Raw genomic sequence first — 15,301 nt, 5'->3', positions numbered from 1 at the left:
CACTAATGCGAACATTAGCAAATGATCTGAATAAAAGTTATTTTTAAAATGCCATAAATTAGTAAATCTGGGCTTAGTATGTGGGACAGTCCTATGATAGCATGCGCTAAGCCCAGATTTCTGAACACCTTACTAATGGGTTCCCTTAGGGCCTCTTTTACAAAGCCATGCTGTTGATTCTTGGTGCGGCAAATGAGAGAAATCCCATTCAGTTCCTATAGGCTTCCTCTCATTTGCTGTTCAGGAATCACTAGTGTGGCTTTGTAAAAGAAACCAATAGATTCTTATGTAGTGAAAACTCCCAATGTATTGCTAACAGTCAAATGGCTCAAGTCTGCAAATTTATACTTTTTCAGTTTATAAATCTAAATGCAAAGCATAGGATGTTGAGATAGGAATTGGGATGTCTAAGTTGCTGGCAGGTACAGTGGGAGCATACATTTTAGAAAGCTACAAGGCCATGAAAAAGCAGAATCATTCAGCAAGTTCTACATACAAATATCAGTGAACACATATATACAGTAAGGGCCTTTTTTTTACAAAGCTTATGCTCCTAAATTTACGCTTCTAAAATTTATGCTCTTGACTTTACGCTCCTAAATATATGCTCCTAAATTACATGCATAATCTACGCTCCAAAATAAATTACACTCATAATTTAGGATGATAGATTTAGGAGCATAAATTATGCTCATAAATTTAAGAGCATACACTTTAGGAGCATAACCTTTATATTATAAGGCCCTAAGTGCTGATTTTTTATAGCAAGTTGTGCAATTCCGGCAAGAAGACTCATATTTTGAAAAAGTATTGTCGATTTAGAAACTTAGGGTTAATATTTGTCTTAAAAATTGAAAAGAAATGGCTTCTTGGTGGACTGTGAAGAAAGATGTATATCTTTGGCTATTTCCTCTGGCCTCAGGAAGGGCCTAATCAATGTGTACATATTGTCTTTTGAAATTATGAGGACCCAGTAAAGAGAGTAGCACCTAATGCACCAGATGCATTTCTAAGGACAAGCATAGCTATTGAAAGCTCTTCTAAAGTTCCCAAGCTCCATAATAACATGTTTACATTTTTTACTAAGACTTAGTATTGTTTCAACAGTTGAGAAAATATCATGTTTTGCAGTCTTGAAAATAACCATCTGTATCCTGCAAGTCACTCAAAGACTGCGACTTTTGTATTTTGCTATCCGTGAATAGAGCTGATTCATTACATTATCTGTGGCTTCAGGTCACAAGATGTAACTGTGGAGAAACTGTGTGTTTTAAGCATATAAAATGTATTGGATATTTTCTGCATTATGTTCTGAAGTGTATTTCTCCTGTTTAGCCAGCAGATGGTGCATGCTTATGCTTAAAGCTGTTACAGAGGACTGACTTGTCTTTCTTTATTTGGAACACAGATGATAGGAAGTGTCTGTAGTGATGTAACCAGTTTTTATTTGAAACTTGACTATTCTGGACTCTGATTGACCTGGAGTTTTGATGCTGACTGTTGCTTCAGTCTTAGCCTAGAAGAAGAGGGCGACAGATCTTTTTGCTAAGGCTCTGTGAACAATTATATGTCCTGACCTTCCCAGGTACTGTTTAGTCAGTATATAGATGTTTAGTTAGTGTTATAATTGATCCATATTTCAGTTACCTGTTATTGTTTGCTAATTGCACATTTTTTTGTTCAGATTTCAATTTTTATGAGAATAAACAAAATTGTTTTTTGTTTTGCTTGTCTGGTCTGATAAAGAATCCTGGTGGTTTGTGTGTTGGGTCTATATGTGTTTTCTCGGAACTGTGGGACCACTGGGAGTGTGGCACTAGGGATAATTTGAGAACGGGAGACTAGCCCAGAGGTGGTTGTGACCCAGTTGGTGGGAGGAGGATGCTAATGTAGAGCACAAGCAGCAGGTGCAGGCGGAACTGAACTGTTCTGGGAATAGACCTTCTAAGTGGCCACGGGGTAACCCCAGGTGGGTAGCTAGGCGTTTCATGACAGTAACCATTTGGATTAGTAGATTAGAAGAGACTTAAATCAGAGCAGTGTCCCTGCTAATCTTTGCTCCCTACAGGCTATTTTATGCAATTCTAAAATAAATGGCCAGTTTCATTGACCTCTTGTAGATTGGATTTATTATGCAGAATTTAGATTGCCACAAATTGGTGCCCCGGAAAAGGAAAGCTCTCTCTACTGTCTGAAAACCCAGAAGCACTGAAGGTGAGTCTGCATTTTTATCTTGATTTTGTTACATATCTAGAGGTCTACATTTCAGTGCTCTTGCCTTCTGACTTTTAGAAGTGTTTTTTTCAAAGAACTAAATTTATCACAGGAAATAGTTAAATTGCTTTTAGACTTGCAAAATGTTACAGAATTTCATTGTCTGTTCTATGTTTGCTACCTTATGCATTTTATTTGTCTGTGTCCCTGCCTTCATTCAGCTGTATGTCCCTGCCATTATTAGGTTGCATTTTAATGTTAGATCTTCAAATATTGTTCACTAGTAAAAAAGGCCCGTTTCTGGCTGAAATGAAACGGGCGCTAGCAAGGTTTTGCGCGGAGTGTGTATGTTTGAGAGAGTGTCTGTGAGAGTGACTGTGTGAGAGTGAGAATGTGCAAGTGTGTGTGTGTGACAGAGAGTGGGTGTGAGTGTGTCTGTGAGAGAGCGTGTGTGTATGTGAGAATGAGTGTGTGCGAGTGCTTATGTGAGACAGTGAGTGTCCTTCCCTGTCCCCCCTGTCAGGTGTCAGGACTGGGGGGACTGTGGACAGTCATGAAGGCAGACCCTACCAAAATAATGAAAGCAAGACCATTTGTATAATAATCACTGCATTCCAGAGAACAAAATGGAGCAAGTTCCCACATGCTATCTTTTGCTTTCTGTATTCAGTAGCTGACAGGCTTGCTAGACTTACCTAAGTGGTTGCAGCTGCAATACACTGAAAAGAAAGCAAGGAAACCTACGAGACGTAGATATGGCTGTCCCCTTGGCCTCTGACGCTCCTCCCTTCTTCTATTTGACTTGCCTCTGATAGGTCCGTCATTTGGTGTGATGCTCCTCCCTTTTCCTGTTTCAGTTCCCTTTGATAGGTCAGAGCGGTGCAGCTGTGACACTCCTCCCTTCTCTGATAGGTCAGGGCGGGGCAGAGATGTAGTGTACTTAAAAATGGTTACAGAGCTTCGAAAATACGAACTGTTGAAGCCTCAGAGTGTGCTTTAGAACGTTGAGGGTGCTTTTTATGTGCAGATGGGGCGTGGCCTACGGCCCAGATGGGCGTGGCTGAGACTGAGGGTGAGTAGTCCGAATAGCCTAGCCTACCAGGAGGACAGGAGTTCAGGACAGATGGAGTGAGCTTCAGAACGTCTGAGGGGGGATTTTATTTATATAGATATTTTTCTAGTAGTTTCACTGTAGCAATTTGGGGGCAAGGAATGAAATTCCTAAAACATCTATGGTACTGTAATGTTCAACTGTCTAAAACTGCTACTAGAAATGAACTAAAATAATTCTCTACTTTTTGCGAGCAATTCTCTGTTGTTACTATTTGTTTTATTGATCAATATTGCCATCTTGTGGGTAAAGTGAATATTGCATGTTATTGGGTTATTTATATTTCATGACCTAAAAGAATTTGTGGGAAACAAAAATCTTTTATGATTTGTTAATTGATTGGACATATATGTGTAGGGTGGATACTCCAAATTGCTTAAGGCATAGGATGTCTTAGTGTGGATGCTTAAACTAATCTGGCTGGGGGCCAGATTACAGATTCTGTAGGTCAGAATCTGACAGTCAAACAGAGGAGGTTTGTCTGATTGAATCTTAAAGAAAAGAGATTCAAACTGAACTCCTGGATTCGAGTCAGGAAAAGTTTCCCCAGGGAGGAAAACAAGTGCCTAGGCTTCTTTAGGCTCCACTCAGCATATTAATCATGGGAAATCAGAACATGTAAGCCTAGAACCCCATTTTTGGGACAGCAGCCTTTATGAGTACTAAGTATGGTACTGAATATTTGGATAAGTTAAATTGGTCTTCCTTTGTGTTTCCCATGTGTAGAATCCTTTAGACTTGAAACATTTGTGTATTCAAGAGCCATTTTAGAAAGAAACAAAAGGAAGGTTACACAGATTCATGGAAATCATGAATTTAAATATTTGGCAATATGATAAAAAGCTGGTCTTGCGTTATCGATCAGTGGAAAATTCCATTCATATATTAATTGTTGTAAGTCACACAAAACTCCGGTTCTGAAGTTACATCGTTTCAATGTGGGCAATGCTGTGAATATTGCTCTCACTCTGATATATATATACTGCAATACCCCAAGGTGAGGCATTAAGTGTAATGGAACAAGTTTTGGAACAACGTCCTAAACCGGCAAATGTTCCTACAGAGTTCCTTTTGAAATTATTACGACTATCTCTATATAATAACTATTTCTTGTTTAATGGAGAAATTTTTTTACAACTATCTGGAATCGCCATGGGAGCGACTTTTGCTCCTACGGTTGCTAATTTATTCATGGCGCATTTAGAAGAAAAAGTCATTTATAAGCTTCCACGATACCAACATGTTAAATGTTGGTGGAGGTTTATCGATGACATTTTTATAATATGGGAATCAACAGTAGAAATGCTAGATTCTTTTTTGATAGATCTCAATGCATGCCACCCTACCATTAAATTCCAACATACAGTTCACATAAATGAAATCAGTTTTTTGGATGTAAAGATTACCAAACATGGAGATAGATTTGAAACTGATGTTTTCACGAAACCAACAGATCGTAATTCATTGCTGTCTTATGATAGTATGCATCCTATACACATTAGGAACAATCTTCCATTTGCACAGTTTTTACGTTACAGGCGCATTTGTGACACTTCACAGAAATATAAACACTCGGCTGTCCGATTAAAAGACAAATTAATTCAAAGAGGATATCCTACAAAAATTGTGAAACATGCGTATAAAAGAGCACTGTACAATCATCGTGAACATCTATTGGAATCCAAATCTCAGAATAATCAAGAAGTGAAAAATCAAAAAACTGTTTGTATTATGCAATACACATCGTTGACACCTAAGGTTGCCAACATTATATATAAGAATTGGAAAATACTATCGGCCCATGAAGTGTTTGCTAGACAAAAATGTCTCATATCTTATTCGAGACGTGCCAACTTATCTGAAGTGCTTTGTCATCCGGATGTTAGAACAGACACGTATAAACATAAACAAGAAATGCTTGGTCATAAGAAATGTGGGCAATGTATTATGTGTGCAGTGATGGAGGAAACAAATAAATTTTGGGATAAAACGAAAAAAGATTGGTTCTATTTGAAGGGTGAAACTTCCTGTTCATCAACAGCAGTGGTCTATATGATCACATGCCCATGTGGTTTGCGCTATATAGGACAAACGAAACGAGTGTTTAAAGTCAGATTGTCTGAACACAAACATGCCATACAATCTAGAAAGGTTCATATGCCTCTGGCTAAACACTGTACTGAGAATAATCACGAGTTTAGCCAGTTGCGGTGTTTAGTAATAGAACAACTTACTAATAACAACAGAAGAGGAGACATCTCACGGGTCCTTCACCAAAAAGAACAGAAATGGATTTATCAACTACAAACCATTCAGCCTAGGGGCCTAAATGGACCGATGGAATGGGAGGCTTTTTTCTGAATCAAGAATGTGCCTTTCTCTAAATTAAAGTGAGAGCAATCAACACAAATATGCTATATAGTCTAGAAAGGTTTATATGCCTTTGGCTATGCATAGCACTGAGAAGAACCACGAGTTTAGCCGGTTGCGGTGTTTGGCGACAGAACAGCTTGCCAACAATGATACAAGAGGAGACACTCCATGGGTCCGTCATTAAGATGAACAGAAAAGGACTTGTTAATCACTGACCATCTGGTCTAGGGATATGGATGGACTATTGGAATGGAGGGCTTGCTTCTGAACCGAGAATGTGTCTTTTTCTAGACTTATAAATGTGTCCCGCTCTCATGATTATAGATTTTGAGCGCTTAAATAAATGTATAGAGCTATACCAGATGAATATTGTTTTTGGGATTTTTCAATGATAGCCCATTGGGGTTTTTCATGATTAGGGGTGTGTTAATTGACACTGAGGAATGGAGCCAGATGATTGGATATTAGATATTGATGACGTAATGCCCACGGGGAGGAGTTATTTAGTCGGCGTCCTATATCACCATCCGCCATTTTCTGAACCATTATTCGCGATGGATTGAAAAGAAACACATTTTTTTGTTTTTCAACATTTTCTCCTGACGAAGATTGCGAAACAGTGGGTCCCTTGCTGTCGGGAAATCTAGCAAGATAATCAGAGTGAGAGCAATATTCACAGCATTGCCCACATTGAAACGATGTAACTTCAGAACCGGAGTTTTGTGTGACTTACAACAATTAATATATGAATGGAATTTTCCACTGATCGATAACGCAAGACCAGCTTCTCCTGGATGTAGAAGAGATATAAGTATCTACGTCTCAAGATAAGTGTTTGCTTTTGAATATCGGAATGGACTCCTATAGACGAGTCCTACACACAATTGCGTTCCTATTTAAAACTGTTTTTTCACACTATTAAGAGGTTTTTTGAAGTGATTACACAAATTCTTTTCTTCCATTTAGTATTCTTTGTAGAGCTGAGCACTCATTTGGACTTCTTAATAAATAATTGAATGACTCCACTTTCCGTTTTTTGTTTTCACAGGGCCTTTTTCTCCCCAAGTTAGGGAGTTTTTTTGGTACCTGTGGAGGTTTTTTCGGAAGGCAGGAGGAGCCTATGATGTTGGCCATCTCAGTGGAGTCCTAATTCGAGGTTCCCTGGGCCTTTGAGGCTATTTTTTCTATATAAATTATATATTTCAGTTCATAGTGGCGCATAATTCTACAAAGCATACAGCAGGAGTGAACTATTGTATATATTTTTGTATATTATTGCACTCCAGACAATTGAGAAAAATTGTTGTGATTATTCAAATTTATTGTCATTATGGCTCAGAATTGGCAAACAGGTTTAAGATTCACAGCAGACCAAAGATCTTCAATATTACAAGCACCAACATTATCCCAATTTGGCACCACAGGTATAGATAACTCTCAAACAACTGAACTTCTTGAAAGTTATAAGAAGTTAATTCGATGGGAACTTCATAGTGCTTCTCTGGTTGAATATTGTAAACTAGAGATTGTACCTAGAGGTTTACGTATGCAGAGAGGTCCGAAGTTGTTTCCTGATGACGAGATTTTTGTCAATAGTTGGAACAGCATTTTAAATCAATGTTCCCTTGACCTCATGTTACTTCTTATCCAGACTTTACAACAGAGAATTAATATAGAGAAACCACTAATTGAAGAAAAAAAGGAGGCTATTTTCTCTCAGGTGGGTCTAGATAGATCCCTAGAAGAATTTAATATGAAAATTGAGAAATTTAACAAAGATTTACAACAAGTTAAATACAAAAAAATCACTCGAGACAAAAGGATTATTCAGACGGTTTTGTTTATATATGGATGAAAAATCAGGGAACACATGAGACTAGTGACACAGATAAACCCCGAGGTGAGTTATCTTCTAGCACCTCAAGCGGTGAAGATGAATCCAAACAGGGGTCGACATATACAAGAATGAGAGGACGAGGAAGGGGCATTCGAAGGAATCGAGGAAGGGCAACAGTAACGTTCGAACAATCCAAACCACGAGGGAGACCCCGCAAGAGGGAAGACTCCCTGTAATTAATTTAACGAACAAAAATTTTTCTCATGTACAAATACAAGTACTTAGTAAGGGTTTATCATTTGTTCCAACTATGATTTATGATTCTTTTCAAACTAGGGTTGACATAGCTAAATTTATCAGAACTTTACGTCTGAAAGTTTTCTTTGGAAAAGATGATACACTGCATAAAGGATATTCCACAGTTTACCAAAAAAGCACATGGTCACCTCCAGGCACAATAGATCCCGTGATAGATACCTTTCAGAGACATGTTATGAAAGATTTAGAACGGATGGAACAGCAATATTTCCATGTTAATCATAATGTCTCTAAGGAGGAAAGGGAAGCTATTCAATCTTTATCTAATGATACAAATATAGTTATCCGCCGTGCTGATAAAGGTGGTGCTGTGGTTATCCTTAGCAAAAAAGATTATATAAAAGAAGCTTACAGACAGTTGAATGATGTGAACACCTACCGAAGGTTGGGTGTAGATCCTACTGACACTCTTTTAGCAGAAATGTCAAATATCACCATCGAGGCGTTTCAATCAGGATTTCTTACTAGGAATGAAATGAGGTTTTTAAACCACAAACATGCCAAGATTCCTATATTCTACCTACTTCCTAAGATTCATAAAACGCTCATTGACCCCCCAGGTAGACCAATAGTCTCGGCCCGAGACTCACTATTAGAAAGATCATGTAAATATATAGATGGGTTTTTGGCACCTTTAGTCATTAACGCCAAGTCATATATTAAAGACACGACTCATTTCTTGAAAAAGTTAGAAGCTTTACCATCTCGAGTCAAAACGGGATTTCTGGTCACGCTGGATGTTCAATCCCTATATACTGCAATACCCCAAGGTGAGGCATTAAGTGTAATGGAACAAGTTTTGGAACAACGTCCTAAACCGGCAAATGTTCCTACAGAGTTCCTTTTGAAATTATTACGACTATCTCTATATAATAACTATTTCTTGTTTAATGGAGAAATTTTTTTACAACTATCTGGAATCGCCATGGGAGCGACTTTTGCTCCTACGGTTGCTAATTTATTCATGGCGCATTTAGAAGAAAAAGTCATTTATAAGCTTCCACGATACCAACATGTTAAATGTTGGTGGAGGTTTATCGATGACATTTTTATAATATGGGAATCAACAGTAGAAATGCTAGATTCTTTTTTGATAGATCTCAATGCATGCCACCCTACCATTAAATTCCAACATACAGTTCACATAAATGAAATCAGTTTTTTGGATGTAAAGATTACCAAACATGGAGATAGATTTGAAACTGATGTTTTCACGAAACCAACAGATCGTAATTCATTGCTGTCTTATGATAGTATGCATCCTATACACATTAGGAACAATCTTCCATTTGCACAGTTTTTACGTTACAGGCGCATTTGTGACACTTCACAGAAATATAAACACTCGGCTGTCCGATTAAAAGACAAATTAATTCAAAGAGGATATCCTACAAAAATTGTGAAACATGCGTATAAAAGAGCACTGTACAATCATCGTGAACATCTATTGGAATCCAAATCTCAGAATAATCAAGAAGTGAAAAATCAAAAAACTGTTTGTATTATGCAATACACATCGTTGACACCTAAGGTTGCCAACATTATATATAAGAATTGGAAAATACTATCGGCCCATGAAGTGTTTGCTAGACAAAAATGTCTCATATCTTATTCGAGACGTGCCAACTTATCTGAAGTGCTTTGTCATCCGGATGTTAGAACAGACACGTATAAACATAAACAAGAAATGCTTGGTCATAAGAAATGTGGGCAATGTATTATGTGTGCAGTGATGGAGGAAACAAATAAATTTTGGGATAAAACGAAAAAAGATTGGTTCTATTTGAAGGGTGAAACTTCCTGTTCATCAACAGCAGTGGTCTATATGATCACATGCCCATGTGGTTTGCGCTATATAGGACAAACGAAACGAGTGTTTAAAGTCAGATTGTCTGAACACAAACATGCCATACAATCTAGAAAGGTTCATATGCCTCTGGCTAAACACTGTACTGAGAATAATCACGAGTTTAGCCAGTTGCGGTGTTTAGTAATAGAACAACTTACTAATAACAACAGAAGAGGAGACATCTCACGGGTCCTTCACCAAAAAGAACAGAAATGGATTTATCAACTACAAACCATTCAGCCTAGGGGCCTAAATGGACCGATGGAATGGGAGGCTTTTTTCTGAATCAAGAATGTGCCTTTCTCTAAATTAAAGTGAGAGCAATCAACACAAATATGCTATATAGTCTAGAAAGGTTTATATGCCTTTGGCTATGCATAGCACTGAGAAGAACCACGAGTTTAGCCGGTTGCGGTGTTTGGCGACAGAACAGCTTGCCAACAATGATACAAGAGGAGACACTCCATGGGTCCGTCATTAAGATGAACAGAAAAGGACTTGTTAATCACTGACCATCTGGTCTAGGGATATGGATGGACTATTGGAATGGAGGGCTTGCTTCTGAACCGAGAATGTGTCTTTTTCTAGACTTATAAATGTGTCCCGCTCTCATGATTATAGATTTTGAGCGCTTAAATAAATGTATAGAGCTATACCAGATGAATATTGTTTTTGGGATTTTTCAATGATAGCCCATTGGGGTTTTTCATGATTAGGGGTGTGTTAATTGACACTGAGGAATGGAGCCAGATGATTGGATATTAGATATTGATGACGTAATGCCCACGGGGAGGAGTTATTTAGTCGGCGTCCTATATCACCATCCGCCATTTTCTGAACCATTATTCGCGATGGATTGAAAAGAAACACATTTTTTTGTTTTTCAACATTTTCTCCTGACGAAGATTGCGAAACAGTGGGTCCCTTGCTGTCGGGAAATCTAGCAAGATAATCAGAGTGAGAGCAATATTCACAGCATTGCCCACATTGAAACGATGTAACTTCAGAACCGGAGTTTTGTGTGACTTACAACAATTAATATATGAATGGAATTTTCCACTGATCGATAACGCAAGACCAGCTTCTCCTGGATGTAGAAGAGATATAAGTATCTACGTCTCAAGATAAGTGTTTGCTTTTGAATATCGGAATGGACTCCTATAGACGAGTCCTACACACAATTGCGTTCCTATTTAAAACTGTTTTTTCACACTATTAAGAGGTTTTTTGAAGTGATTACACAAATTCTTTTCTTCCATTTAGTATTCTTTGTAGAGCTGAGCACTCATTTGGACTTCTTAATAAATAATTGAATGACTCCACTTTCCGTTTTTTGTTTTCACAGGGCCTTTTTCTCCCCAAGTTAGGGAGTTTTTTTGGTACCTGTGGAGGTTTTTTCGGAAGGCAGGAGGAGCCTATGATGTTGGCCATCTCAGTGGAGTCCTAATTCGAGGTTCCCTGGGCCTTTGAGGCTATTTTTTCTATATAAATTATATATTTCAGTTCATAGTGGCGCATAATTCTACAAAGCATACAGCAGGAGTGAACTATTGTATATATTTTTGTATATTATTGCACTCCAGACAATTGAGAAAAATTGTTGTGATTATTCAAATTTATTGTCATTATGGCTCAGAATTGGCAAACAGGTTTAAGATTCACAGCAGACCAAAGATCTTCAATATTACAAGCACCAACATTATCCCAATTTGGCACCACAGGTATAGATAACTCTCAAACAACTGAACTTCTTGAAAGTTATAAGAAGTTAATTCGATGGGAACTTCATAGTGCTTCTCTGGTTGAATATTGTAAACTAGAGATTGTACCTAGAGGTTTACGTATGCAGAGAGGTCCGAAGTTGTTTCCTGATGACGAGATTTTTGTCAATAGTTGGAACAGCATTTTAAATCAATGTTCCCTTGACCTCATGTTACTTCTTATCCAGACTTTACAACAGAGAATTAATATAGAGAAACCACTAATTGAAGAAAAAAAGGAGGCTATTTTCTCTCAGGTGGGTCTAGATAGATCCCTAGAAGAATTTAATATGAAAATTGAGAAATTTAACAAAGATTTACAACAAGTTAAATACAAAAAAATCACTCGAGACAAAAAGGATTATTCAGACGGTTTTGTTTATATATGGATGAAAAATCAGGGAACACATGAGACTAGTGACACAGATAAACCCCGAGGTGAGTTATCTTCTAGCACCTCAAGCGGTGAAGATGAATCCAAACAGGGGTCGACATATACAAGAATGAGAGGACGAGGAAGGGGCATTCGAAGGAATCGAGGAAGGGCAACAGTAACGTTCGAACAATCCAAACCACGAGGGAGACCCCGCAAGAGGGAAGACTCCCTGTAATTAATTTAACGAACAAAATTTTTCTCATGTACAAATACAAGTACTTAGTAAGGGTTTATCATTTGTTCCAACTATGATTTATGATTCTTTTCAAACTAGGGTTGACATAGCTAAATTTATCAGAACTTTACGTCTGAAAGTTTTCTTTGGAAAAGATGATACACTGCATAAAGGATATTCCACAGTTTACCAAAAAAGCACATGGTCACCTCCAGGCACAATAGATCCCGTGATAGATACCTTTCAGAGACATGTTATGAAAGATTTAGAACGGATGGAACAGCAATATTTCCATGTTAATCATAATGTCTCTAAGGAGGAAAGGGAAGCTATTCAATCTTTATCTAATGATACAAATATAGTTATCCGCCGTGCTGATAAAGGTGGTGCTGTGGTTATCCTTAGCAAAAAAGATTATATAAAAGAAGCTTACAGACAGTTGAATGATGTGAACACCTACCGAAGGTTGGGTGTAGATCCTACTGACACTCTTTTAGCAGAAATGTCAAATATCACCATCGAGGCGTTTCAATCAGGATTTCTTACTAGGAATGAAATGAGGTTTTTAAACCACAAACATGCCAAGATTCCTATATTCTACCTACTTCCTAAGATTCATAAAACGCTCATTGACCCCCCAGGTAGACCAATAGTCTCGGCCCGAGACTCACTATTAGAAAGATCATGTAAATATATAGATGGGTTTTTGGCACCTTTAGTCATTAACGCCAAGTCATATATTAAAGACACGACTCATTTCTTGAAAAAGTTAGAAGCTTTACCATCTCGAGTCAAAACGGGATTTCTGGTCACGCTGGATGTTCAATCCCTATATACTGCAATACCCCAAGGTGAGGCATTAAGTGTAATGGAACAAGTTTTGGAACAACGTCCTAAACCGGCAAATGTTCCTACAGAGTTCCTTTTGAAATTATTACGACTATCTCTATATAATAACTATTTCTTGTTTAATGGAGAAATTTTTTTACAACTATCTGGAATCGCCATGGGAGCGACTTTTGCTCCTACGGTTGCTAATTTATTCATGGCGCATTTAGAAGAAAAAGTCATTTATAAGCTTCCACGATACCAACATGTTAAATGTTGGTGGAGGTTTATCGATGACATTTTTATAATATGGGAATCAACAGTAGAAATGCTAGATTCTTTTTTGATAGATCTCAATGCATGCCACCCTACCATTAAATTCCAACATACAGTTCACATAAATGAAATCAGTTTTTTGGATGTAAAGATTACCAAACATGGAGATAGATTTGAAACTGATGTTTTCACGAAACCAACAGATCGTAATTCATTGCTGTCTTATGATAGTATGCATCCTATACACATTAGGAACAATCTTCCATTTGCACAGTTTTTACGTTACAGGCGCATTTGTGACACTTCACAGAAATATAAACACTCGGCTGTCCGATTAAAAGACAAATTAATTCAAAGAGGATATCCTACAAAAATTGTGAAACATGCGTATAAAAGAGCACTGTACAATCATCGTGAACATCTATTGGAATCCAAATCTCAGAATAATCAAGAAGTGAAAAATCAAAAAACTGTTTGTATTATGCAATACACATCGTTGACACCTAAGGTTGCCAACATTATATATAAGAATTGGAAAATACTATCGGCCCATGAAGTGTTTGCTAGACAAAAATGTCTCATATCTTATTCGAGACGTGCCAACTTATCTGAAGTGCTTTGTCATCCGGATGTTAGAACAGACACGTATAAACATAAACAAGAAATGCTTGGTCATAAGAAATGTGGGCAATGTATTATGTGTGCAGTGATGGAGGAAACAAATAAATTTTGGGATAAAACGAAAAAAGATTGGTTCTATTTGAAGGGTGAAACTTCCTGTTCATCAACAGCAGTGGTCTATATGATCACATGCCCATGTGGTTTGCGCTATATAGGACAAACGAAACGAGTGTTTAAAGTCAGATTGTCTGAACACAAACATGCCATACAATCTAGAAAGGTTCATATGCCTCTGGCTAAACACTGTACTGAGAATAATCACGAGTTTAGCCAGTTGCGGTGTTTAGTAATAGAACAACTTACTAATAACAACAGAAGAGGAGACATCTCACGGGTCCTTCACCAAAAAGAACAGAAATGGATTTATCAACTACAAACCATTCAGCCTAGGGGCCTAAATGGACCGATGGAATGGGAGGCTTTTTTCTGAATCAAGAATGTGCCTTTCTCTAAATTAAAGTGAGAGCAATCAACACAAATATGCTATATAGTCTAGAAAGGTTTATATGCCTTTGGCTATGCATAGCACTGAGAAGAACCACGAGTTTAGCCGGTTGCGGTGTTTGGCGACAGAACAGCTTGCCAACAATGATACAAGAGGAGACACTCCATGGGTCCGTCATTAAGATGAACAGAAAAGGACTTGTTAATCACTGACCATCTGGTCTAGGGATATGGATGGACTATTGGAATGGAGGGCTTGCTTCTGAACCGAGAATGTGTCTTTTCTAGACTTATAAATGTGTCCCGCTCTCATGATTATAGATTTTGAGCGCTTAAATAAATGTATAGAGCTATACCAGATGAATATTGTTTTTGGGATTTTTCAATGATAGCCCATTGGGGTTTTTCATGATTAGGGGTGTGTTAATTGACACTGAGGAATGGAGCCAGATGATTGGATATTAGATATTGATGACGTAATGCCCACGGGGAGGAGTTATTTAGTCGGCGTCCTATATCACCATCCGCCATTTTCTGAACCATTATTCGCGATGGATTGAAAAGAAACACATTTTTTTGTTTTTCAACATTTTCTCCTGACGAAGATTGCGAAACAGTGGGTCCCTTGCTGTCGGGAAATCTAGCAAGATAATCAGAGTGAGAGCAATATTCACAGCATTGCCCACATTGAAACGATGTAACTTCAGAACCGGAGTTTTGTGTGACTTACAACAATTAATATATGAATGGAATTTTCCACTGATCGATAACGCAAGACCAGCTTCTCCTGGATGTAGAAGAGATATAAGTATCTACGTCTCAAGATAAGTGTTTGCTTTTGAATATCGGAATGGACTCCTATAGACGAGTCCTACACACAATTGCGTTCCTATTTAAAACTGTTTTTTCACACTATTAAGAGGTTTTTTGAAGTGATTACACAAATTCTTTTCTTCCATTTAGTATTCTTTGTAGAGCTGAGCACTCATTTGGACTTCT

This window comes from Microcaecilia unicolor, chromosome 4 (assembly GCF_901765095.1).
Source record: "Microcaecilia unicolor chromosome 4, aMicUni1.1, whole genome shotgun sequence".
Taxonomy (NCBI): Eukaryota; Metazoa; Chordata; class Amphibia; order Gymnophiona; family Siphonopidae; genus Microcaecilia; species Microcaecilia unicolor.
The sequence above is the reverse complement of the archived record's forward strand: the minus strand, read 5'-3'. Positions refer to the sequence as shown.